The following is a 27,714-nucleotide window of genomic DNA, read 5'->3' as shown; positions in this document are numbered from 1 at the left end:
CTGGAAGCTCTTGATCCACTCCAAGACAATAAAATTCACAAGCACGTTAATAGGAAGATGACAATGTAAATGGCTTACAGGGGAGGTGGCTGTGCCCATCCCCACCCCCAACCCCGATTCTAACTGGGGCAAAATGGAGGAGTCAGATCAGGATCATGTCTTTCTCAAGCTGCAGTTGCTTGATAGAATTCATGTGGATCAGCATCGATGGCTGGCACAGGTGGAGGGCAAACACACACACAGTTGAATCACATGCTAGCCTGTGCTAGCCTGGCTACGCAGAATGCTCATTAGTGATGATCACCGTGTCCAGGGCGTGTTACATATTCAAAATAAGAATCCAAATTCATCCTGCAGGTCTTTGATCTAAACTTGTTGTGTTTGTTTTCAGAAGTCCTACTGTGATTATTGTGTGTGTGTGTGGGGGTAGATTCACCAAAATTGTTGTTATATATATATTTTAAGTGATAACTAGTATTCCAGGACATTTGAAAGTGGTAGTCTTAAAAGGTAGCAACTCTGGACTAACGTAACTAAATAAAGGATAAATTACTGTGTGTGATCCTGTGCTAAACCCACACAAGTTCCTCCTGTCGGTACCAAGGTACCAAGCTCACGTTGTTGTCATTGTAAGTTCAAATGCTAATTAATAGTTAGAGGAACTTGGTAACATCTTATACATGAATGGATATCTAGGGCAGAAGAAACTTTTAACTTTTTCAAGATGCTTTCTTATCCAATTGCTCACATGTAGAAACACATGTTGTATCTTGGGAAATGCAAGGGGGTTTGCCCACTCCATTTCTTCCCCATGTTTTCTGAAAATTCTGTCCCTGCTGCTGGGAGGGTAGAAGAGCCATCAAAACTAAGTCTCTTTATATTTCATTTTCATTTGAGATACAGGAGTTGGTGTGGGATTTTTAAAAGGACTTTAGATAGGGAGGTTGAGCTCATCGCTTCCTGTAAACTTTATAGCTGTTCTTTGCGAGCCAAGAATGGTATAAAGGTCTAGGAACCACACACCAAAGCCACTACTATAACTGACCAATATTCTGGTGTTTACACAAGTCAGAAATCTGGACACTTCTTTGAGAGATAAAGTATCTTCTAAAGGACTCTCACCATTTCCTCTTCTTTGCTCTCTTATGTTTTATTTCTTCCCAAGAGACGCCTCCCCAACCTCTTTACATACAGATATTATTTTAATAGCCTTTTTAAAGGACCCTGAATGTTCCTTTGTGTTTCATTAACAGGGTTAAGGAAACATTTGTTTTCTTCCCTTTCATTTACTTTAGACTACAGGGACACAAGTCCACACATCTACTGCATCAAAGGTACTAAAAAAAAAATGCTTTTTCCTTCAAAGGCAAACAAACTCTACTGGATGCCAAAAGAATTTGAATTTCTTTAAAGGTGAAGTTTGACTATTTGTAGATAACTAGTATATCAGGGCAAACATGTGTTTAGCATCATTTTAAACTCTGCATAAAGTTGGTTCCTGCGTCATGCTTGGAGAAACAGGAAGCGTCTATGGCTGAATTGTCCCAGGAGCAAGGAAGTGAGGGCGCCAGAGCCTCTTCTGCTGGGTTCTGCTTGGTTCACTTCTCCATCTCTTCACTCCTTTAGGCTGGAAACTGCTTCCTTAACTCCAGAGCCTATGGCTTTGGCACCACTTGAAACTTTTTCCTGACTGTTTTTGTCCTGTCGGAGATAGCATCATTTTCCACTTATAACACTGAGATTCTGTGAATGTCGGTCAATTTGAATACTCACAAAGCCCAGGCAGCATATCATGAAGATGAAGGTTTTTTTTCCCCCTAAGCTCTGAAAATACTAGGTTTTCCCTTCCAAGATGATGTCAATTTCATTTTTCAACTATTAGGGGATGTGATTGGTTTTTTGGTTATGACTATACCTGAATTCGTTTAAGCCATAGAAATCCGGCCGTTGTACTTCATAACTAGTTAAATTTTACTTCATGTTTTTAGAAAGCCCTTACAAGTTCCCTTGGTTCAGTAAGACCCCCTCCTTCTGTACCCTCCCACACATGGAGCCCAAGAACCAGGTGACCCAGCTCAGGAGAGGTTCTCTCCCGTTCGGAACCCCTTTCACCTTCTCTGAGATCATCTTTGCAATTGGAGATGGGTCTCAATCTTTTGTTTTTCTCTTGACCTAGCTTCTGCTGAAAATATGTCTTTCTTCCTAGAGTGATTCTCATTACTCTTGAACTCTCACAGGCTCTACTATAGAAATACTATATATAACATTACCCACTAATCTAAAAACAATTCTTCTCCTTAACCTCTGGACTTACTAACCTTTTAAATAAGACTAAGAATTTCATTTCCTAATTCTGAGTGGTCAAGACTGGCCAACATGTGGTAACTTTTTGATCTTCTCCAAAGGTTTATAATCCAACTAGTTTGCTGCCTGCACAGGGCTGTCATACCCAGATGAGCCAGCAGAGATACTGCCCTGATTACTGACATGAGTTTAGGCTGGAAGAAGAAAAAGGAAATGGAACACCACGATAAAGCGAACAGATGTGTGTAGATGATGCGGTTACGCCTCCACACTCTTGGTGGAGTCTCCAGTGTGGTCAGATCCATACCCAACTAATGCTTTTCCCATTTGTAATAAACTTCATAGATTCTCTCTTCTCCTCTTGTCATGAAACTCTTTAACGTTTTGGGCAGCTCCTGAAATCCATTTGGCCAGTCTTTGATGATGTGGCAGTCAGTATCCTCCGCTGAATTTATCATGCAGAGTAAATGCACCTTGGTAGAGATGGGGAAAAAAAAGAGAATTCTCTTTGGTCCCTAGTGTTTCCAAGAAATGATTTGTCTATTGGAAAAGCTGGGAATAGACTTTAGTCCTTCTTCCAGCAACATGTTTACACTTGTGGTTTATTACTGTTGAAGGCGTTTCTTCCAACCTGTGTCACTAGGGGTGGCCCTTCCTTTTCAGAGTTTGTTCGTGAGCTCCCTGAGGAATCACCTTCTGAGCCTGGGGCCAGGCAGTCCCGGGGCACGGATGCAGTGTGAAGTTCCCTCGTGTACCTCTCTGGAGAGACCTCCTGTGACTCTCAGAATGGATTCTGCCTGCCGAACAGGACTGAGATAATCACATCAAAATGTTGCAAGGACAAAAAAATAGATCTGTAATTATTGTGATATCATCATTTATAGTCAATATTTCTCTAGTGCTGTATTTATTGCTTTTAGACTTTGCCATACAAGGTGAAGTGGCAAGCGTTTATCTGCAGCCTCACCCTCCACTGTAATAGGAAACTGTGTAAGAGGCATATTCACATACCACCTAATCACTTGATTGCTCTGGAAAATGGTGGCCCAGAGTGGGAAGGTAAGAGAGAAGGTCTGATCTCGTCTCTCCATGTGGGCGTGAAGAGGCTATTCAGATGTGGTGACAGACTGCTCTAAAGAGGGGCATCGCTTTCTCCGGACATCTTCACAGACTCATCTGGTTCCTCTGTCCAACAAAATTGTGGAAGTGATGGCAGAAATCCTCATTTGACTTAGGATCAGGGAACACAGTGCTGAGTTACCCAGTGAGGTTATTATGATGACGAAGGTTGTCTTTAAAGGGCTGGAAAGCATTTTGGATGCAGGAAGTTTTAATAAAATGATGTCATTTCAGTAATAAGTACCTGCTGGAAACCAAGGGCAGAGTCTTATTTCTTAGAGTCAAAGCTCTGAAACCTAATAACAGCCATAATCCTAAAGATCATGGAGATGAGCATCACTCTTCTTATCATCCAGTGCTTTGACCTCACTTCTATTTGCCCACGTGGCCTTGGGGCTATTAGACAAATAATGGGCCCTCATGACTCCATGGGTACAAGTATGTCAAAGTCCAAGTTAACAACTTCCTCAAGACACTCTGCTTTACATCCTGAAAGATATATATTACCAATAAATATCATCACATCCCTACAATGTAGTTAGCTAGTGAGCTAAAATTGTTCCTCCCTTTTCTAAGACCCCCATTTTTGCACCCCACATTCCACTGTGTCCTCAGATCTTTTGTCCACATATCCTTTAGACCAGTAGCTCTGAAACATCATTGAGTACCACTGTTACAGTTCAGACTCCTCCCCAAACAGTCTGGCCGGGGGTGAGGGCGGGGTAGAGAGGGCTGAGCACCTGCAGTTCTGGTAAGCTTGCAGGCGATGCTAATTCTGCTGGTCTCTTGGCCACACTTCCAGGAGCAAGGCTATAGGTCACCTGTCAACTGGATCGTAGGGCTAGAAGTAGATGATGACTGATAGTTCTCGCCTGCAGCCAGAAGACTGTCGAGACTGCCTGGGAAGCCCCCTGTCCAATTACAAAGATCCTTATCCTATTACACAGACCCTTATCCTGACCTCTTCCAGTGACCATCACAGCACAAGAGAGAATTAAAGAGCTTTCAAAACTCACATCCCGAGTCAACCCATTTTCCCTGATTCCATCTCCCTGCGTATTAGCCATGCCCACCTCTTTTTATTGCTCATTATCGCTAGTCTGAGCAAACACAAGCTTCAACCTGATAAGCAATCAGCTGACTTTTCCATAAATATAGATTCTCATGAAAAACAAAAAGAAAAGGGAACAGAATGGAGAGGTGTTGTGTGTTCAATTTATTTTCAGTTCTAAACCTACTTTTTTCCTGAGGCTTGTTGCCTGATTTCCATTAAGTCATTCTGTTTGCTGCCTCTGCATCAGTTTTTCCTGCTACTCTATAAAGACCCTGAAAAGGATTTTGGAAAACAACAACAACAACAACAAACTATTAGCTTAAAAAAAATCTATCCTTTTTATTCTACTGACATTAAAGAAATGGACATGTGTACCAAATATCCTAATGAGGTAGAGCCCTGATGTGGCTGAAAAACCTCACATTCAATTTTCTGGAAATATTTGCTTTGATCCTTTTCCTCTTGGTCATCCCAATTGGACCCCCAGTCAAGGAATCCAAGGTGCTAAACCCTCTAAATATATTCATACTCCATTTATATTTGTTTATTTTTTCAATATTCAAACATGAAGTTAACACTTAAGAATTAACTCCTCAAACACCAGCCAATCTGGAATGTTATCAGAAATAAGTGGTTTTTATATATTCTTAAGGTGAAAAGTTTTAAAAGCATTTATTTTTTCTCAGTATTGAACTATTTGACTAGTATTCTGTTAAGTCATATGCTGATTAAGAAAAGGCCTTTGTTTTATCTCTTAATGAAGCCTCTGTAACAGAAGCTTTTATTCATAACAGTAGTACTAAGAAGCAAGCATTCAGACTGACTAATAATGTCTTTGGCTGTAAACCAGAGAAGAAAATCCAGTGATGTAAACGCCTATACATCTGATATTTAGTAAAAGCAGCCGAATGAGCCCTTGAGTCAACACCATGAATGTAAAGCATTCTGCAAACAAGGAGGGAACATGATTCAATGCTATTATTACGGTGTATTCTACCCAGAACCTTGCAATACGTACGCTATTCTTTGGGAGAAGTGAAAAGCACTTTTAGGGCCTGCAGATCAATGCCATCTCCAAAGGGCCTAAACTTTATCCCTGGACACACATACCTTTTGTGCTGGAAGACTCTGGCCCCGTGGCTATCGTAGTTATTGTGGAAGACCATCTACCCTATCACTTACATTCACACCTGCATGCAGGGATGCCTGGCAGCCCTGGACTTAATTGTCTAGCTGGTGGCTGGCTGGTCTTGAATTGTTTCCAAAGCTCTGTGGGCATCAGCACAGCTGGGCATGACAGAACAGTGAGAGCCAGTTATGATGCCTTCACCCCCCTTGACAACTTTCTTTTCTTTCTTTTCCATACTTGAGATTTGACTTATGGACCTTAGTTCTTACTTCCAAAGAGGACTGGCATACTCCCTATGGTGCCTACTGAGCTGCCATGTCCAGGTCAGCTCAACAGTGGTTCTCAAGGCTCCTGGGGGTGTTTCAGTAAATATCACACTTGTTGTCACATTGGTGCAGAAAACTTCCTTTGGGGTGGTGAGTGGAGAAAAGTTGCAAGCTCCTGCCATGCAGGGCAGAAACTGTGTGTGTCATTCTAACACAGACTGCTTTGAAAATGGGTTCTGGAGGGTTGTTGTGGGCTGCTAATACATCTCTAGGTTTTTCTGATGGTCAAGAATCATAAAGCCAGCCTCCTACTATCTGTTTTACATTTTGTTGAATTTAATCTAGAGACACAACGGTATATACAGATGGTGCAGTGGTAAAGAATCTGCCTGCCAATGCAGGAGGTACAGGAGACGTGGGTTCAATCCCTGGGTTGAGAAGATCCCCTGGATTAGGAAATGGCAACCCACTCTAGTATTCTTGCCTGGATAATCCCATGGACAGAGGAGCCTGGTGGGCCATAGTCCATGGGGTCACAAAGAGTCGGACACGTCTGAACACACACACACACACACACACACTATCCAAAAGCTACTGCTATGCTTAAATAATACATTTTTCATTAATACAGCTTCTTCAGCCAAATAAAGGGTTTTAAGATATGTTTCCAAAAAATCCGCCTTTCCATGGGAAAACCAAGGCCAGGGAACAAACAGGCTTGCTCACAGATTTTACCAAGTCCACAGAAGATATACAAAGGCAATTCTATTCGCTTTGCTTATACAGCTTCACGCCACCCTAAGACAGTACTGCTCTGCTCAGTACCATTCTGTAATCCATGGTTCATAACCAAATGGGTTTTTGTCACTATCCAAAACAATTTAAAATTCTGTTCTTACATGAATGCTGTCTTGAAAATGAAGGGAATAATGGGACAGGCCTGGCATTCTTTGTTGGCAGTTCTTACTTCTAGAAAAACATGTACAATAATTAAAGTACTATCTTGTAGATACAGTATTGTAAACCATGAATTTAAAGGCTCTCAGAACTAGCCGATGAGAAGACCAAATAAGCACTTTTCAAGCCCTTGATGAACCAACTAATAATACAATTAAAAATCATTATAAGCAAATAAGAAAATAGATCTGATAAATCATCTCTTAAATGTCTCTGAAAATTAGGGGGGGGGGGAATCACATGCTATATTCCCTTAATATAAGGACCTAGTAAGCGGATACTTTATAAGCCTCTATTTGAGGACTATATTAAGAAATAAAAATTTCCCTTGGAGTCTGAGAGGTTAGCCTTAATGATAGGATACATTCTGTTTTGCACCATCCCACAGCATCTGGAGATCTCAGATACTACAACATGATTCAGGCTGAAGCCTGGAGAGAGATAAGCGGCAGAAGGATCTTGGTGATTATGTGTATTTCCTGGAGGAGACCAGACTCCTGTGAAACCCTTGTGACATTCAGAAGGGAAGGATAAGGATGGGGAGCTGACCCAGCAGGGACTCCAGCTGGAACCCCTGTGACCCACTTTGCTTACCCTCTGATTGAGGGTTAGAAAAGTTAATTTTCTTGTCACCTCTGCCAACATTGACCAGAGAAATAAAATGTAAAGAGATGGAAACTGGAGACAGGACATAAAAATGATTTTTATTTATAACCAGTGATAAATTATACTCCCCAGGGCTCAGTTGGTAAAGAATCCACCTGCAATGCAGGAGACCCCAGTTCGATTCCTGGGTTGGGAAGATCCCCTGGAGAAGGGAAAGGGTGCCCACTCCAGTATTCTGGCCTGGAGAATTCCATGGACTGCATAGTCCATGGGGTCTCAAAGAGTTGGACACGACTGAACGACTTTCACTTCACTTCACTTTCAATGAGGCATAGATATCCAATTCTTGTTCACAGAATGTGCCATGCGAGTACTCTCTTCTGCTGACAATAGGGGTCCACCATTTATGTGAAGTGGGCAAGAGAGTTTTCCCTCATGCCACTTATACCGTGTGTAAATTATAAATTTTCAGAGCACATAAAAGTATACACACAATAACCAGAACTCTTAACCAATATTCATACACTATCACAAATACATCTTGCCAAAGGTCAATGCCACTACCTTTGGGACTGGTGAGAACAAACATTCAAGGTCACTTGGTTGTGACTGGGTTCCTTGGTCATGGGTCTTCTCCCATCCAAGTACTAACCAGGCCCAACCCCGCTTAGTTTCCAATACCAGACGAGATCAGGTGCATTCAGGGTGGTATGGCCGCAGACGGTCATACGCCTTCTCAACAGGCATCTTATGATCATGTTTAACTCAGTGATGGATCCTAGCTTTGTACAGATAGACGATAAGGAACTCTCTCTCTTTAGGGCTTGTACAGAAAGGGGTCCATGGTTAACAGTTTATTTTTTTAAAAGGCATTTTAAATAGAGATGTTCTTATAAATATCCCTGTTATTTCAGGTAATTAATTTCCTGATATTTCCTTCTATGACTACTTCTAAGCCACTTTAATTGTGTTTTAAAATCAAAACAAACGTATCTACTGAAGGTCAGTCACAAATTTCATGCTGTCAGCAATGTCTGAATTATTTTTAAGAAAGGAGAGATTACCAAGAGAATGATCCCCTCCGAGGTTACCTGACACCGTTACTCTACCTTTTAGTTCTTGAATTTGAAACCAGCTCTGTGAAATAATACTCTAAAAAAAAGTGCTAATGTTAACAATATCGATGATCCAGAGACCCCCATGTCCGGCTCCATGGGCTTGAAATCTTGGCTTCAAGTGGGTTTACTGAATCACAGCAAAAGCAAAAGATTCTCTCCAATGACCAGCCTTTGAAGGGCTGGCGTGTCAGTGTGCCTAGCAGACATTTCTGGGCCCTGTGGCCTGAGCAGCATCACAGCTCCCAGGGACTCAGAATCTAACAATACGAAGAGTGCCTTAAGTTTACCAGGGACTTCGCCCTGTGTAAACACAGATATGACATCTGCAGCAAACTCTGGGAGGAAAGTTTGACTCTAATCCTCTTACACCAAAAGGAACATTATTCTTAGAACAGTTCACTAAATCAGGGCTCCCCAAACGGGCAGATCCTCACAAACATCTGAGGGACATCTGACTCCTGTTGTTCCCCAGGCCTTCACCCTGGTGATTCTGGTTAGGTAGGTAGGTCTTTGGCAACTCAGTTTCCCAAATAGCGTCATGCCTAAAATTCTCACCTTTAAGGTCAGCTATCCAGTATCATCAAAAGGGGTCTCAGGTTAGCTTAATTTTTAAAACATTAGCATCAATTAGCTCATTCAACAAGTAAGTGAATGCAAAAATGATTAGGGTATAATCTCTGTTCTTGGGGACCTCAAAGTTGAGTGGCTTCATGGAGTTCATAAAATGTCACTTAGATGAGAGATGAACCATGACCGAAGAGAACATGGGTGAAAGAATCTGAAGGAGGGAAGGTAGGGAGGGGAGTGACAGAACAGGGACTTTGGGTGTAGGGAAGGTGTAAAAGCAGATGAGGTAGGCCAGGCCAAAAAGGGCAAACTTGCTCATGTTGTAATTTCTGTCAATTCAATTCTATATCACATCCTATAGCGCGTGTGAATGTGATACAGAATACACACACACACACAGTCTTTGTAGCTTATGCCTCATCAGCATGCTTATATAAACAAGATTTGGGCGGGTGGTGATGTAAAAATAGCAAAAAAAAAAAAAAAAAAAAACCCCAAAAAACACTTATCTACTTGGGAAGACCCCTTGGAGAAGGGAAAGGCTACCCACTCCAGTATTCTGGCCTGGAGAGTTCCATGGATTGTATAGTCTATGGAGTCGCAAAGAGTCGGACATGACTGAGTGACTTTCACTTTCAATGCTTAGTGTATAATAGACCCTTAAGGCAATTTACACATATTGACTCATTGAATCCTCACAGCAACCCTGAAGCAGACACCATTGGTATCCCATTATACAGAGGAGTAAACTGAGGCACAGGGGGCTGAGACTTTTTTCCGAGGTCACACAGCCCAGTGAGTGATGAACGTTGACTCTGTACCCAAGCTCTAGCCCCTCTGCCAGTGACCATTGACATGCTGCCTCTCTTTTCTTGGGCACATGCTTTTTTTGCTAAAGTCATTTCCCTCCCACCCAGCCCTAAGTTTTGACCTGGTTATTGGATTCAGATAGAATAGGTATCTTGGAGGATGTAATCAGAGCAAGCTTGCTCTATCACCTTCCTCTTTGCAATTAAATGCAGACATGCTACAACAACATCAATAATCCCTCTAAGGAATTCGAATGTCTGAACTGACAAAGTATCAGGAGCCATCAACTTTCTGACAGCTCATGTAGGGCTTTAAAAATACCTGCCTGATGTTTGCCACAAGGACTCTCCTTAGAGTCCGTCGCAGGATTCTGCCCGTAGAGCCTGACTCAGTGATCTACATGAACCTAAAAAAAAAAAATGACCAAAAAACGTAGGCAGGCCACCACCACCCACTGCATGTCACTGACAACAGTCAGAGAATTACTGATTAACCTGGACGGCACCCCGAGGTGAGCCGCGGTCTTTGTTCCTACTCTTGAAAATTTCCTGAAACGTGTCAAATAACCGTAGTCCCGGCCCCAGGCTTCCTCTCATGTTCACATTTCTGTTTAAAAAACGATTCTGCAGCCAACCATCCTTTTCAACATGTTTCACTTTGCCAAGCTGAAGATTGCAAAGCACAAGAGTTGGACCAGACAATAAGCACATCTAACTTTACACGGGCTGTCTTTTTATTCAAGAGGAGAAGGTTTCTTCTCTTTTTCCAAACCAAGGCAAAGACAGGTGCCATAGAGTATTGTGAGAGTCAAGTGAGATGGAGGATATAAAAGAGCATTCACAGCCTTGCACTAATTGTGGTTTCATTGTCTGGGCCCATTACTGACTTGGTACGAAGTGAAATTCTCCCAGGCTGGGCTTGTTCGGAGGGTGTTCTTCCTCATCTCTCAGCTCAGTTGCTTAGGGCCCTGGAGCAAGTCAGGTAAGCTCCTGAGGAGTTGGAAGGTGAGAAGGTGAGCTGGTCTCCATTTTGGGTGGGGCCGGGCTTCCCAGGTGGTGCTAGTGGTAAAGAACTAGTCAGCCAACATAGGAGACATGAGAGACCCGGGTTCGATCCCTGGGTCAGGAAGATCCCCTAGAGAAGAAAATGGCAACCTGCTCCAGTATTCTTGTCTAGAGACTCCCCATGGACAGGGGAGCCTGGCGGGCTACAGTCCGTAGGGTCACAAAGAGCTGGACACGACTGAAGTGGCTTAGCACTCTGCACTGATGGGTGGGTGGGAGACATTTATTTGCGCCTGTCATTCAAGTGCAGCTCCTCTCCTCTCTCAGAGGCTTTTCTATCAGTGGCAGGTAATCGCGTATACTCACGCTTCCTTACTGCAAGTGTTATTTTTTTAAAATATTTTATTTATTTATTTGGCTGTGCCAGGTTTTAGTTGTGACACACGGGATCTTCAGTCTTTGTTCAGGCATGTGGGATCTAGTTCCCTGGTCCCCGGTGAGGGATCGAACCTGGGCTCCCTGGGTTGGGAGTGTGGAGTTTTAGCCACTGCACCACCAGGGAAGTCCCCTGCAAGTGTTATTAAAAGCGCAGTGTTACACATTCAATAGAAAATTATTTCATAAGTGGTGCCATATGCTGCCAGAGGTGACAAAAATGAAAACATTTTCATCCAGTGTATTCCTTGCCAAAATCCACTAGAAAGTTGAAAGGGTGAAATTGTCTGTGGATAGGATGTAGGGATAAATAAGAAATGATGGAGACCCTGTCGCCAGGAGGACAGCCTCTTCCTGGCAGACGAGGATGCAGGGGGAGTGGACTCTCAAGAGCATCCCTTCTTCCCAAGAATCCTTGTGGGGCACCAAAGGACACATCTCCATTGGGAAAACGAGGACAATATTACGAGTTTGCAAACTGCTTTGAAAACTGTAGATTATAAATGAGTACAGTACATTCAAATAACACATTCTGCAACTGTGTATCAGGCTCATTTTTCGTGACTGTATTGGGAAGACTTATTTTTTTAATATGTTCAATTTAAACACACACAGCCAGCCACCTCATTGACCGTTAAGCACTTAAAAATCCAACTGTAATTTTAGCCAGATTTCTTATGAACCACTATAGGGAGACCACCTCTGAACTCCAAGTTCAGTCCCTCAAAGGGATTAAATCTTAAACGCACCATCACGTCGACTGCTGTAGCTGATCACACTCGATGTCATTAGCGTCCGCTTAATATGGCAGCTGATGCCTCGTGGTCCCTGCCAATGAGGCTGAGCGGAGCCTTGGAGAGAAGTGAATTATAATTGCCGGCCTCGGGGCTGCGTGGCGCTGCCGGTGACGGTGGTAAATGGGGAAAAGAGGCAAGCGTTAGAGAAGGTCTGTTGTGCTGATGAAGTGGAATTCCTAGAACACACTGCGCTATCAAATGAGATTTGACTCCACAGTACTGGGAGCAGACAATGGGCTCAATAGGACCCTGCACCGGTTGCTGGGCATATTCTAGCTGCTTTAGTCGAGTTGCCTTTCATTCAAGGGAGCAGGAGCTATTCTAAAGAATGGAAAGGAAGGGAGTGTAGTTCTGGTCCAGAGCAATCCGGAGGATAAATGTTAGAGGAGAAAAACTAGAGAATTTCAACCAGGATGAATACAATAATAAAGATATTTTCCCACACTCAACCAAGTCTCTCTCTCTCTCTCTCTCTCTCTCTATATATATATATATATATAAAATAAACATCTGCAGAAAGGACTAGTAGAATAGCCCAACCTCTTTAGCTGGGTTAGTATAGGGCATGCTTTAGAAAGATCTGGGTGAAGGATGAGTCTTTCTTAGATCTTTAGTTCTGGAAAGGGGTGGGGGAAAGAAGGCTTTAATGTGTAGGGAGTGGTAGAAGGGGCTACGGAGTTTCAAGAGTTAGGGAGGGTCTCTATTCTGAGTACTCATTGGTATACAATCTGAATCCAGGAAGAACAAGCAATGAACAGTAACATCAGAAAAAGATGTTCTAAATCACTTATTGTAAAACTACATCCTGCCTCCTCCTCCTTGATGTGCTCAGTCATGTCCAACTCTTTTCGACCCCATGGACTGTAGCCCACCAGACCCTTCTGTCCCTGGGATTTCCCAGGCAAGAATACTGGAGTGGGTTGCCATTTCCTTCTCCAGGGGATGTTTCCAACCCAGGGATCCAATGCATCTCCTGCACTGGCAGGCGGATTCTTTACCACTGCACCACCACATCCTGCCTTATAAAAAGAATTAATTGTCAGTCTCAAGATAGGTAACATTCTGTTACTAACAAACCAGGAGTTAGTTTGTTCCCAACTTGCAAAATGGAGAGAAGAGAGTGGAGAATTCCAAAAAGGGCCCCAGGCACTTAAAAGACAGTTGAACTGTTGAAATCAAAGACAGTTAATTGTAGTCTGTACAAGTAGGAACAACTCCACCTAATTATGAATGAGGCATTGTCAAACCAGTTTGACCCTGAAATACTCACTTTCAACTAACTTAGTTTTTTAAAAACCATTTTATCCAAAACACTTGAACAAAATTACGCTGCAGCTAACCAGGTAAACCAGAGGTGTGGGGTGAGCACACATTCTGTTTGAGGATTCCCATGAAGGTAATGATTTTTGTCAACTATGAAAAAGTACTGCACAGAAACCAAATTTGTGGAGAAAATTCACCACCCTTAAGACTTGCCTTGGTGAGTGATGTAGTCTAAACTACACTTAGAGACTTGGTTGGGTAGTCTGATCTGCCCACTTTCTAGAAAGGTTTCGATTCTCAATACCTACATACAGGCCTCCGTACACACAAAGCAGACACTGAATATGAGGTTTTATATCATAGGGTCCAGGAACCCCAAACCCCTGAGGCTGGAGAGAGCTGGGTTTCCCAACAAAGCCTTGTCCACAAGCCGGGAAAGGTGGGCGTGGGCCCTGAGGTGGTCACGGCAGATCCAGCCCTTTGCTGCCTTATTTGTTTGGATCATTAGCAGGGCACCAATTAGCACCTATCTGGTGACGGGTGTGTGTTGTGAACATCTGTCCACTAGCATCTGGCCAGGGCCCAAGTCCATTTCACAGGAAACAAAGAGCTGTCAGATGGTCCTGTGTTGGGGTGAATACCACACACGGAGTCCACTCTGCCACAGGGGAGGGGCCAACACCTCCATCTCTGTCTCAGGAAGTACCTAACTGCTGACTGGCAACTCCCTTATTTGTGAATTCGGCTTTGCCCACTGGAGTAAGTACTTTGAATGGATAAAGCCAGAAGTAACTTGGCGTTTGCTTGAGAGCTAATGAGCAGCGTGGCCCTGGTGTTTATGCTTTAACCACCCAGCCTCCTTTCGCTCTTCTCGCTGCACCTCAGGGGAGCAGCGGTGAAGACTGGGTTGGATTGGGGATTCACTTTTCAATCCATCTACTCTGCGGTTCAGTGCTCAGCTCTTGGGTTTTGTGAAAAACAACCATTTAAAGCTAGTGAATCAATTTGACATTTTCAGTTTACTGGAGTAGGTACTTAATGCCATATACATCTTAAAGTTCTGTTGTATAAAGTATAAACTTTTTGTATTTACACATTGATTTTTGAGTCAGATTAGATTAACAGAGACCTTTGGGCCCTCGGTGAAACATTGTGATTCCAAACGTAACACTAACTACAATCTAACACAGAAAACTCCCTCAGTGAGAAAAACCCTCAGTATTATTCCCTTGGAGTTCCTATATAGTCTGTTCCCAGAGTGCAGGAAGGTTTGTGGCATAAGTCTGATAAATACAGGCTACCTGCAGAACACCAGACCCAACAAAGAACAATTAAAATGGGAGAAAAACCTATTCACCTAACTTCTCATCCCATAGGAACTAATATATCATATAGCTGGATGCATATTATAGGTATGCCCTAAAATAATTCCTAAATGAAGTGAAGAAATGAAGGATTATTCAATCAACCATTTAAAATCACGCCCTGACACACAAAAGTACATAGAAAAAGATACAGAGACAGAAGCAGAGAGAAAGACTCATCTGGACGCTGTCATCTTGTCATCATCTTGTCTTTTCAGTTTAAACTTGCAATGTCAACAACAATGCCCTCCTAGTGACATGAAGCACTGAATTCCACCAATTCCATTGGGAGAATTTGGTGTCAAATTATAATAGATAATTTTTCTGCATGCTAAGTTGTTTTAGATGTGTCCGACTCTTTGTGACCCTATGGACAGTAGCTCACCAGGCTCCTCTGTCCTTGGGATTCTCCAGGCAAGAATACTGGAGTGGGTCACCATGCCCACCTCCAGGGGATCTTCCCAACCCAGGGATCCAACCCACATCTCCTGCGTTCCTGCACTGCAGGCAGATTTATTACCATTGAGCCACTGGGGAAGACCCAGATAATTCTTATTGAGTGCTTATTATGTACCAGACGTTCTTCTGGTACATATAGTCTGATTTAGTCATCAGAATTGCTTCATGAGGTTGGTACTATTAGTATTCCTATTTTACAGATGAGGAAAACAAGGCACAGAGAGGCGAAGTGACTTCCCCAAGTTCTCACAGCCAACAGAACAGGAAACGCCAGCGTTCAGACTTTTAACTCCTTCGTCATGATACCCCTCTAGAAGAAAAGTTGACTCCTAAATGCACTTTTAACCCTCAACTTCATTCTGTGTGTTTCCAGCAGTAATGGGATCTCAGTTATTCTTCCTGATCTTAGTCTCAAACTTTAGGGACGTTATCATCATCATTATCATCAGTCAGCATTTCTATCAAATTCATGCCTGTCACTCTGCTTCTATCAGCTCGATGCACCCGGAACGTTGTAACGTTACCTCCATAACCCACTGAGGACGCCAAGGTTACACATGCAAAAAATAGCCACCGAGACTGAAATTCACTCTCCACTTACTGCCGACTCTGGAGTATGCTTCCTCTTCATCCGAGAAAAAGCAGAGCTGGCACTACTGTCAGAAAGTACTTAATGCCATGGTTTAGGCTGCAAGTGCGTGCTTCTCTTCTTAATATCTTCAGAGGATAATCTATAAAGTGCTGAAATGTACTCTTTGAAGGTCTGTAATAGGACAGTGCATTGAAGTTACAGAACCTTTCCCTGAGGGCTAATTATGCCAGAAACTTTGAGGTGAGTCTCTCTGGTCAAACATCTCCCACCCAGGGGTGGTTGAAAATTCTTCCTTGACATTTGTAATTTTAGTTAACTTGTTAAAGAAGGTTTTGTAGCCTTATTTGACAGAGCTTATGTTATCGTCTATTGCTCTTTTGCATGACATAAAAGAAAAATATCAGTGAAATCAACTGGATAATGTAGTCCTAAAACTTCTCGTTCGATGATTAACTTCGTGATGGAGTTGGACTTCCATTCCCAGTCATCAGCGTGTGTGTTTTCCACACAATATTATCCTCTTTGCTATCAAGAGCTTTGGTGATGGGCATATTTAAATGTGTTTGCCACGTTTCAAACCAGGCATCAAACTTTTTAACACTGGAGACAGTGTCTAGGTGGGCTAGGTTAGCAGCTAACTAGCTGGTAAGATTTGTATGTTTTTTCACCTTGCCTGGGATCTGAACAAAAGTGGTTGTGTTGAGATTAAGTAACACTAGAGGGCAGCCTACAAGTTAGAAACAAGTCAGCCTACACAGGCGCAGTCTTTTGGCATCGCACAATAGACAGCTCAAATATGGCGTCCCAGGGAAAAACAAAAAATCATCATATCATTCCTTAATGTTTTAATTTGCATGTGCCTTTAAAGGAAGACTTCAAAGGAAATAACTTCATAAATGTTTTCTCCCTTCTAGAAACTCACTAATTTGTTAAACCCTCCTGAAGATGCTTGATGTTTCTAGTCCTGTTTCGTTTCACTTCCGTTATTCAACCTCTTTTTAACAAACAAAACTTTATTAGAGAATAAAACTCTTCTCTTACCAGTTCTATTCAGAAACCTCTGAAATAAAAATGCAATGTGAAGGGTAAAGACAGTATATCTATCTTTTTAGGGTTCCTTTCTATAGCATAAATATTAGTTATTTTCAACCATTAAAGGCATTGGAGGACTCCTGTGGACAACTATATGGTATCAGTACTTATCCAAAGGTTGAAACCATAAAATGAAATCTGTAATATGTCGTTCACCTATGAGTTGAAGGTTGATTTCTTCCTAAACAAAATATTACTCAACACATTTTTTCTTCGGCTACATAAGCAGTGTTCAATTTTAGCACCATGCAGCAGAAAAGGCCTAGCTGTATGCTAACACTATCTTATTAGATAAAACAACACAATTTAGGTGTTATTTGTGTTTTGTGAATTACGTCACCTGTAACATTTCAGTTGCACAAGGCAACTTAAGAGATAAACACTCATATAAATCTGCCCACGGCGTGGGAAGGGGGGAGGGAAGGAAGGGGTGAACACATGTACATTTAATTTCAGAATTCAAAGACTTGCATACTGTTCAGAATGGAAAAAATAGGAAACAGGTGGCTCGACGTAGGCCCTGATTCTTCCATGAGTGAATCACAAGCTTCTTGCTTGCCCTGCACTTTGTAGCCAGCCTTTATAGATGCGCTGGCTGGTGCTTCAGTCATTCTCATTATTACCCACCTCGGCTCCCGGTATTAACCTCCCTAATGTTGGAGAAGGTGGTACCAGCTGCCAGGCCAAATGCAACAGTTTAAGTGCTCTTAATTTGAGAACCTTTAGCACTCATTTTATAGAGCTGGGTATGAGCACAATAGAACTTAAGTCCCAGGCTTTGGTGTTTGGCTTCTTACGTGTCATTTACATGTGGTTTCTGATCGCCATTAAAAATGAACAATTTTTGTCTCTAAACCTGGCCTGTCTTGGCCAATGTCACCACCATCCTCTCAGCTCCCCAGATGTGACATCTTGGAACCATTTTTTTCACTCCTCCACCCCCTTACCCCACACGTCCAACTGGCCCCTAAGTCCTGAAGGCTATACTTTGCCAATGCACCCAGAATCCATTTCCTTTTTTCCACTCACAGCACGACCAGATTTATATTTCTAAAACACGTGTCTGATGACATCAACATTTGGCTGAAAAGCTTTAATCGCCCACAGCTTAGAGTCCTACCTCTTGAGCAAGGCTGAGATCTCCATGGACTGTTCTCCATCCTTCTTTCTGTCCATGGAGCTTCCAGGGCCATATCACCAGTCACCAGGAGTTCCCCTTGCTGCTCTGGGGCCAAATCTTGGATTTCTCTGTCTCTGGCCTTTACTCCTGCCTCTCTCTTAGCTCCACTGCTCCTCTGCCCCTTGCCAACTAGGTACCAAAATCTTCTCCACTCCTTAGGTGCAGCTCAAATGCTTCCTCCCAGACTGGACAGAGCACTCCTTTGTGTCCCCAGCATTCTTACCACGCTGCTTTGGACATGGAGAACAGTCAGCCCTCAGACACTGTAGTAATCTTTTTGCACATCTACCTTCCTGGATAGTATGTGGGCCCAACGTCTGTGTTGTTGTTGTTCAGTCGCTATGTCCATGTCCGACTGTTTGCATCCTCATGGACTGCAGCATGCCGGGCTCCCCTGTCCTTCAGTATCTCCCAGAGTTTGCTCAAATTCATGTCCATTGAGTCAGTGATGCCATCCAACCACCTCATCCTCTGTCACCCCCTTCTTCTGTCTTCAATCTTTCCCAGCATCACAGTCTTTTCCAGTGAGCTGGCTCTTTGCATCAGGTGGCCAGAGTATTAGAGCTTCAGTTTCAGCATCAGTCCTTCCACTGAATATTCAGGGTTGATTTCCTTTAGGACTGACTGGTTGGATCTTGCTGTCCAAGGGACTCTCAAGAGTCTTAATCAACTCTACAGTTCAAAAGCATCAATTCTTTGGCCCTCAGCCATCTTTATGGTCCAGCTCTCATATCTGTACATGACTATTGGGAAAACCATAGTTTTGACTATACGGACCTCTGTTGGCAAAGTGATATCTCTGCTTTTTAATATGCTATCTAGGCCCTGAGTGGTTATGCCTGCAATTGATCAATAGATTCTGAATTAGGTCATCACTGTGTCTCTGTCGTATCTAGAACTTGCCTAGAATAGGTGCTAAATAGGTATCTGCTGAAGTAAATGGACCTGATGTTTTCGTTGCACCCAGCAGTGTGGACCAGAGGAGTAAAATGACCTTGGCCGGAGGGAAAATCCATTTATGCTGAGCCATGCGATCTACTTTACTCCTCGCTAATAATAACATGTTTGTTTCACAGGTACAGGTTGCAAGCCCCAGGAGGATATTCCTGCAGGAATATCTGGTTGAGCCCTCTGTCCCTCCAGGTGTACCCTGCACCAGGGTCAAAGTTTCCACCTTTGTTTTTATTCCTACTATCAAATAGGGCTAGAATCCTAAATAACAACATTCTCCATTTTTCAAATGATGTCCTTTTGGATGACAGACTCAAGGTCCTAAGAGCTGCTGGAGACAATGGCATGCATCAAGAGGCAGGAGTTTAGGTCCTGAACCCTTGGGTGGAGTCCTCACAAAGCTACTTCTCAGGTTTTTCTGTGGCAGGAGTCAATCTGCATAGTAGGCATAATGTGAAAACATCTTCTGTTGGAAGACTAAATTATTTCCAAATTCTTTTTAAAGTATTCAGCAAACCGTACAATGTCATGGAGCGTAAAAAACTCAGATTCAGAAGGCTTCAGACCTGTCTCAAGCCCTTCCCTTCCCAGAGGCATATACTGTTAGGCCAATGATTTGACCTCTCTGAACCTCAGTTATCTCATCTTTAAATTGGGCATAATAATACCCGCCCTGCCTAACTTAGGCTGTAATGATATTAAACGAGGCAATGTTTGTAAACATACTTAGAAAAATATAAGGACTATATAATTAGGTCTTTATTAATAGTAATAACACTGTTAAATACTGTTGATGCTGATCATCATCGGTAAGCCTGACTTCTAAATCTGAGCAGCAAGATTCTTGCTGGGCAGACCTGTCCTGGGTGTGCACCTCACTGTTTCAAGTCAGTCTGTCCTCTCCCTACAAGATACCATTCCAGGAAGGTGCGTCGAGCTCTTCAAACATAGACAGTGAGAAACAATGAAAAACTGCAAATGCACTGTGATTACTTTTATTAGAATAAGCCTTCCAGTGAAGATACTGGGTATCGTTGACAATAAGCAAGAATAGACATTGCCTATGTTGAAAACCTTTGCAAGTTGTGCTGGAGAATTTGCATTTCAGTAACAATGTGATAATGTCAAGCTATTCACAACATTTCAAAGCCTCCTCTGGCACACCTGGCCTGTGGTAGGATCTGCTTGGGGAACTGGAAGTGGCTCTTTTCTAACAGTACTGGCAGTGACGTTGTCCTTTTCATTCTTGGGAACGGATGTGTTTGAGTAGTATTAACACGTCTTGTTTCTGGACAGGACAAAATATGAAAACGAAAGCTCCACCCTCCATGATCTCCCAGGAGAATTAATTAATCAGCATATTCAACATGCTGAACTTCCCCTCATCACAAATGAGCGGAAACATCTTGTAGATAAAAGTTGCCTTTTTAATAGAAAACTTTTCCCTGTAGGCCGAACATCGCTTTAAAAGAGACAAGTATCCAAAAGATGTTGCCTTCCCCTTGGCTACATAGGAAACTACTCTGCTTTCTAGATGATACCAGTAGCATATCCTCTTGTCTGGGCAAACATGGGATCATGACACTGGGTTGACTTTACTTCTGTTAAAAGTAAAACCATACTGCATGCAGGGGGGACAACCATCTTGCCTATATTTTAGGTAATCACTACCCTAGAACACAGTACAGCAAATAATATGAATCAATTTAATTTAGGTAATTTCTCATTAAAGATGCTTCTAGATTTGTAAGCTTAATTGTAAAAGCTAGGCATTTATAATTCATAAGCACAGATTATGCTCAACCAGATAGGTTATATGCTATTAAGAGTTTCAGATAAGCTGCAAAGTGATTATTCACACAGAAACTTAACTCATAAGTTGGCATTGATATATTATACCTAACTTTCATTAGGCCCTCTGGTTAACAGCTGAATGTAAATAGTGTGTTAACATTATAGTTCAGTTACTTGACATCTGTTCTAAACTCATGACACAAGAAACAGTACTATAAACCAAAAGTAAGGCCAGCTTCTCCAGTGCTTATGGTGTTTCAATCCCTGTGGTCAGCACTCAGGAAAGAGTACTTTGTTGTTGTTGTTTAGTTGCCAAGTCGTGTCTGACTCTTTGTGACCCGGTGGACTATAGCCCACCAGGCTCCTCTGTCCATGGAATTCTCCAGGCAAGAATACTGGAGTGGGTTGCCATTTCCTTCTCCAGGGGATCTTCCCAACCGAGGGATCAAACCCAGGCCTCCTGCACTAGCAAGCGGATTCTTTACAGCAGACAAAGGAAACACCACTTGATCCAGCACCACCAGCATACAATGGCTTTCATTTGAAAGACCTGGGGCACCACTCAAAGTCTCATTCTGTTTTTGTAAAGCATGGCCTCAAATCCAGCTAGGTGCCAGTAAATATCAACAAATTTGTTAAGTTAAAATAAAAAATGGTTCCTCTAAAGATTCAAAACACTTTGCACCACTTATCAGTTTGAACTCTCCCCCAAGTGATATTTCATTCTTTACATGACCATTCTGCAAATGATACAGAATCATGTTTTTAATAAGTAAGAACCTCATGTAGTCTGCATAGCAAGATAATGGGAGCACGTTCAAGTCACTGCTGTCTGAAAATGTTCCAACAGAATGCAGCCTTTGAGGTATTGATGACTTGGAGGCACCCCCCCAAAAAAAAATCTGTAATCAGAAATCATTAATTAAGGTTAATTAAAGTCTACATTGTATTTGACTGACAACCTCACAAAAGCCCTGCGACTTTTCTTCAGACTCCGGTGTGCAATGTTGTGTCTGATCAGATACTGAAGAGTAATCACATCTTGGATTGTCGAGAGGACAGCAAAGTCAATTTCCAGAAACTCTCCTTGGAGCAGAAAAAGCTTCTGATCTGAAATATGAATCCCTTTGTCCTTCCCACTCTATGCCTTTTTAAAAAACAACAACAACAACTATCTTGTAAGAATACCATAGAAGGAGCAGGACCTATTTTCTGACCCTTACCAAATAATCAAGAGTCCGTAATACTGAATTTACATATGCATGTTTTCTTTGCTTCTCCAGAGATGTTGGAGGGAGGTGGGGAAGGGCTGGGGGATAACTGCGGCCTAAGCCAGACCACATGATCAAAAACTGCTGTGACACTTAAAAGTGCTTCTCCACAAGGAATTCTGGTGCCCAGAAGCCTGGTGAAGCCAATAGCAATTAAGGCCATGTTAGTTATCCTTTTCATTTACTTCAAATTATTGGCCTCTAAAATCAATCATTGAGTGTGGCTGAGTAAGGGAGGGGTCAATTTAATAGGCACGTGCATTACAAATGCTTGTTGATCTTAAGTAAAATTTTTGGCAGGCCGGATCTGTGGAAATTTAAAACCGCTGCTTTGAAGCTCGCCCTGTCATTTCCTAGTTTAAAAAAAAAAATGACAAATTTTCTAGATTAAGCCCATTTGTAATGAATTCAAGGTTTTCTTCTTCTGAACTCACCTGGATTTTCATATGCTGTGTTGCATGTCCTGAATCCAGGGCTGTGTGCTTCAAGTGTGAGATAGTTTTATGTTTTAATCTTCAAAGGAATTAAATGGCTGGGCTTAGACGGGTAGGAGTCCTTGAAAGTCCACTTGGAATATGCGAACTAAAATGTGAAGACATGTACCTGTATCTGTCATATGAGGCCAGATCTACCTAACAAAGGAAAGCTGAGTTCTCCATTGCACACGAAGCTCATAAATTGTGGAGTGTATATCCCTTTTGTAGCAATTTACTCCTCCACATCTTCTTTTGACTGGGTCACTCACATACTATGTCCACAACTGGAGACCTTTTCCTCGTCACCCCGACATAGTAAGATATTATAATTATAGGAAGAAAAAAAAATCGCTCTAACACTCAAGAACTGGCAAAGCAGTAGACCTCTGGGCCAGTGTTGCAAAACACAGTCAAATGGTCCCTAGCCCTTCAGTAATGTGTGTCGAACCTGGAAAAATTAAGGTGAAACCTGAAGGAAAGCACCAAGTGTTTCCATGGCCATTCTAAAGCACAACATACAACACTCCTGAGGTCACTTTATTTAGTTGGCCATCTGCAGAGCCAAAACCCAATTATGGGACTGAAATGTGAGTCAAGTCAGGACTGGCCTCATTTACCTCCATGGGTAGGAGCAGCCTAATGAAGGGTTCACACCCTATGGCTTGTCCAAGGATGAAAGTGACACCAGCCCCTGGACCGTAATTTTTTACCAGCAAGACTGAGTGAAAGACAGATCCTGGAGTAAATATCAGCTGGATGCGCGCATAACAAGGTCCAGAGAGACACTCTCAGAAGTTGCCTCTTTTAATCCAATGCTGAATTATACGAGAAGTTGTTTTCAGTGCTTTCAGAAGACCATGGCTGCCAAAATCACTGCGAGGCTCGCAAGCCTAGTCTATCTCAAACCTTTCCCAAGACACCCCAACACTATCTGAGGCCCTGAAACTATGGCAACCGAATAAGAAAGCAGCCTCCATGATTAATAGATGAAGATCTCAGCAACAGTGTCTAGCTAGGGCCATCATTCATGATGTGAGAAGAATTAGCACAGAATCCATCTTGGAAACCATTAACGAGTATTTATAAAAATCCACCCAACTGCCATCCTGCTACGGAGACTCCAGTTTAGAATGCTGTAAACAGTTTGTTTTCTATTTAGTGCTCACTCTACAGAGAATGTTCTTAAAGTAACTCAGAGCTCACGTTTTTAGAATAATGCAAGGCTTTATAGGCTGGTTTTCCACCTGGGTTTCTGAGGCCTAAGAACAAATGCATTCATACACCAAAATACGTGAATGAAGTCAAGTGGCTCTCGGGGTAAAAAGGAGAGACAGTCGCTGGACTGTTGTGACTGTCTTTTACAGAGTGCAATTTTTTCATAAAGCATTTCATTTTCAGGAAAGGAACCTTTCCATTCACCAGCTCCATCAGTATTCTCTTAGTTTCCTCATTCAAGGGCAGTAAGAGTCTGGGGGGCAGGAGTCAGGGGAGCACTGGAATTGCTGCAATATTAATGAAAAGATTGAATATGCTCCTGAAAAAAAGACTCAGGAATAGGAAAAAGGAAAAAAGAATGGATCCACAGACAGCTTGTTTAAAACTCTCATATAACATGAAACCATAATTAATAGATTCTTTATTTCCCAGTCCCTCCAAAGCTTATTTTCCAGTGGTGTGTTTTCATTGTGTTTCGATGCCAGATGCTGTTCCCTTCTATAAATGCTTCAAATCAAACGATGGCCAAAGGCTTGGTCTTAAACACGTGTGAGGGCAGAAGGGATAAGAGAGGGAAAGATAACAGCAATTTCAGAAATTCATCAGCAAAGGTTTTCAAATTGGTTTTGGTTCCTTGAATTAAAGTTTCTGCAGATGGCAATTATAGGTTAGTTGGAAACCACTAGAAAGTGCTGAGTCATACTAAATGAAAGCCTCGGGTCTGAAGGCTGTATGTGGAAACATCTATTACTGACAATACTTTCAAAGCACCAGTCATTGCATGGGCTGCTCCGTGGGAGCTGGTCCTTCAGTCTTTGGGGCCTGTGGATTGCTGATTTATTCTGCTCTCTGTACATCCTCTTTCCACTTACAAAATTTAAGAGAAAAATTTTGTCCTAGATGAAAATAACTGTAATTCTAAGCTGTGGAGGGATTCTTACTCCTTCAGGGAACTGGAGTGATAATGACAATTTACTGCCCCTTTTGCTATGCTCTTGAAGAGTCAGAGTCTTCTCACTGATAAGGACATCTATGGCTATCGTTGGAATCAAATTTAAGGTTGTGTAACAGCGTATCAGCAGTTGAGTAATCAGTGTCTCCACTGGGGTCAGCTGACTATTTCCTGCATTTGGTGGGGAAGGTATGCACAGTCGCTAAGTCGTGTCCAACTCTTTGCGACCCCGTAAACTATAGCCCGCCAGGCTCCTTTGTCCATGGGATTTCCCAGGCAAGAATACTGGGGTGGGTTGCCATTTCCTTCTCCAAGGGATCTTCCCGACCCAGGGATCAAACCTGCGTCTCTTGCATTGGCAGGTGGATTCTTTACCACTGCGCCACCTCGTGGGAAAGTAGTGGTTTGCTTCTGCATGGAGATTCAGGCACTCCCAAACTGTCACTATGTCAGGTTTGGCCATGGAAGAGGGATCTGGCAAGTATATGTCCACCATGAAGAAACTCATGCAGATCCCCGCCATAGCTTCCTGGAGGAGCTGACTGACAGCCAAGCATCTCCTCTGTGACACGTATGTGGTCCTTGGGGTCAATTCAGCTCATCCCTGAATGGTCATTATGGGCAGCTCTCAGATTCTAAATGTGGGTGCTCTCAGATTCCTTAGTGGATACAGGCTGTGTATTTTACTTTCACAGTGTTAGTAAGTGAAAGCTATAATTTTTTAAAAACAACTGTCCTTTGGGTACTTAGTTGATATACAATCCTTAGCTGTTTGCTGTTGTTTTACTTGTATAGTGCTTTCTTCTTCCCTGTTTTGGGTGTGATGTTTCCACTTCCAAACTTAGGAAAAGGATCCCAGCTCCTCTTCTCACGCAAGTGACCCTTTCACACACTCCTCTGCTTAGAACCCCTGACATCGTGGCCAGCTTATGGTGTGAATGTTCCTTTCCAGTCAAAAGGTCATTTCCTTTGCATCCTCTCTTCATGTTGCCGACGTGAAAGGCCATTTCCTTTGGTCCTCTCCCCACCAGGGCACTCTCCACGACAACTGTCACCCAAATAAAAATAACACCTCATATTTAATGAGTGTGTGCAGTGTGTCAGGCATTGTGCCATGAATCTTACAGATGTCGCATTTCCTTTCCTCAACAACTGTAATACCATCAGCATTGACAAATGGAAACTGAGACAGAGATGTAACTTCCTCAAAGTCACGGCTATTTGTAAATGGCAAAAAAAAAAAGGGGGGGATGCAAATCTGTGTTGTGTCTGCCTAAGACTGTGACCTCTGCATCACCTCCCAAGCTGTCTACAGTCCTTCCACATTTTTAGAAACTATATGCCACAAAACCTAATGAATTTGCCCTGCATTTGATGGGGAAGATAGTAGTATATAGCAGAGATCAAAACTTTACCCTGGCGTGTCTGTTCTACATTAATGCTTTCATTTTATTTTGTCTGTAATTTTGTTTGTTTATCTTTTGGTGGTGCCTCACAGCCTGTGGCATCTTAGTTCCCTGATCAGGGATGGAACTCATGCCCCACTCCACCCCACCCCCGACACTGGCACCAAGGAATCTTAACCACTGAACCGCCAGGGAGGTCCCAATGCTTTAATTGATGTGAACCATCTGAAACTTACCTGAGCAAAAAAAAATGCCCTTACTTTACAAAAAAATAATGCCTGGCAGAGTGACACTCCTATGATCTTGCCTAATTTAATGATCACATTGAAAACAATCACTAGTTGAAACGGTTGGCATCTGATTCATAAATTTGCCATCCATACACTACCTAGATTGTTTTCAGTGAGCCTGAGGACCTTATTTATTTCATCATGTGGTTAACATTAAAATGATATCTGCAGGGTATAATCTTTCTTTTGTTCTATAAAAGACAATGAAGCAGGGTCTTTGCTAGGTCTGGGGTCTCTGGAGATGAGAAGGGAGTTAGCGTCAAACTTGTCAAACTTGTCAAACCACAGTGCATTTTATATTTTACCAAATACAATCACATTCATGATTCTGTATTATTCTCTCTGTACTTCTACTAGATAGAAACATACATTTTTACTCTTTACAGTTTTTATTTAAAATATTGACCTTCAGAAGAGTTAAGGGGCTTGTCCGTGGTAATGAGTCTGGAACTCAGGTCATCTGACTTCAAGCACAGGATCTTCAACAATAGTCATCACTGCACTGGGACCGGGAAGAAATGCGAGTTAATGGGCATGCTTATTCCTCCTGGTGGAAAGTTGAATTTTAAAAACGACTCTGAGCAAACTCCTAAAAGGCAAGAAGCTTCTGTGGCCAGCGGTTAGAATGCAGAACAAATGAGTCAAAGGTCAAAAGCTCAAGCCCCATAAGTGCTGGCTGTCTTCTCAGCTCCATTTTTTTGGAAGGTTGATTCTACCTAACTCACAGTCCCTCCAGCGTCAACCAGGTGTCCCACAGATGTGCGCTCTGAACTACAGAACGGGGACTGATGGGCACGAGTGTGGGAACGGGCAGGCTCCAATCCATCACCAAGACTGGGAAAACAACCTTGAAGGGATGCTCCACTGATGGTGTATAAGACTCATCACCTGTGTCCATGGAAGACAGTGTTATACACACACACACACACACACACACACACACACACATTCATCAAGGCAGAGAGATGTCTCATGTGCTGGCCACACAGAGAAACAGGGGCAGGCGAAAGAGACCAAGATTGGCTGTTCACAAAACGATTCCCTCTTCATTCATTCAACAAGTACTTGTTATGAAAGGCCTGTGATGTGACAGGCACAGGTGTAGGTGCTGGAGACAGCAGTGAGACATGAGAATGTCTACCCTCATGGCGTTATGTCCTAGCGGAAGACAGAAAATAAATGGGGACAACCGACAGTCTGTCAAGATGTGAAAAGTCCTGAGGAAAAAACAAAAAAACCCTGA

At 42.6% G+C, this 27,714-nt stretch overlaps 1 protein-coding gene across 2 annotated transcripts in view; it reads right to left on the bottom strand.

The window, feature by feature from the left end:
- The window catches only part of SEMA6A (semaphorin 6A), a 129,480-nt gene that overhangs the window by 96,109 nt on the left and 5,657 nt on the right, over positions 1 to 27,714 (bottom strand). Inside the window, exon 2 of one of the 2 annotated variants that reach the window (XM_061150948.1) lies at positions 26,878 to 26,973. The exons of the other annotated variant lie outside the window; for it this stretch is intronic. The gene's annotated coding sequence lies outside the window, so the exon portion shown is untranslated. The remainder of the gene's footprint in view (positions 1 to 26,877; positions 26,974 to 27,714) is intronic. 2 annotated transcript variants of the gene reach the window in all.

This window comes from Dama dama, chromosome 9 (genome assembly GCF_033118175.1).
Source record: "Dama dama isolate Ldn47 chromosome 9, ASM3311817v1, whole genome shotgun sequence".
Lineage (NCBI taxonomy): Eukaryota > Metazoa > Chordata > Mammalia > Artiodactyla > Cervidae > Dama > Dama dama.
The sequence above is the reverse complement of the archived record's forward strand: the minus strand, read 5'-3'. Positions and strand labels throughout refer to the sequence as shown.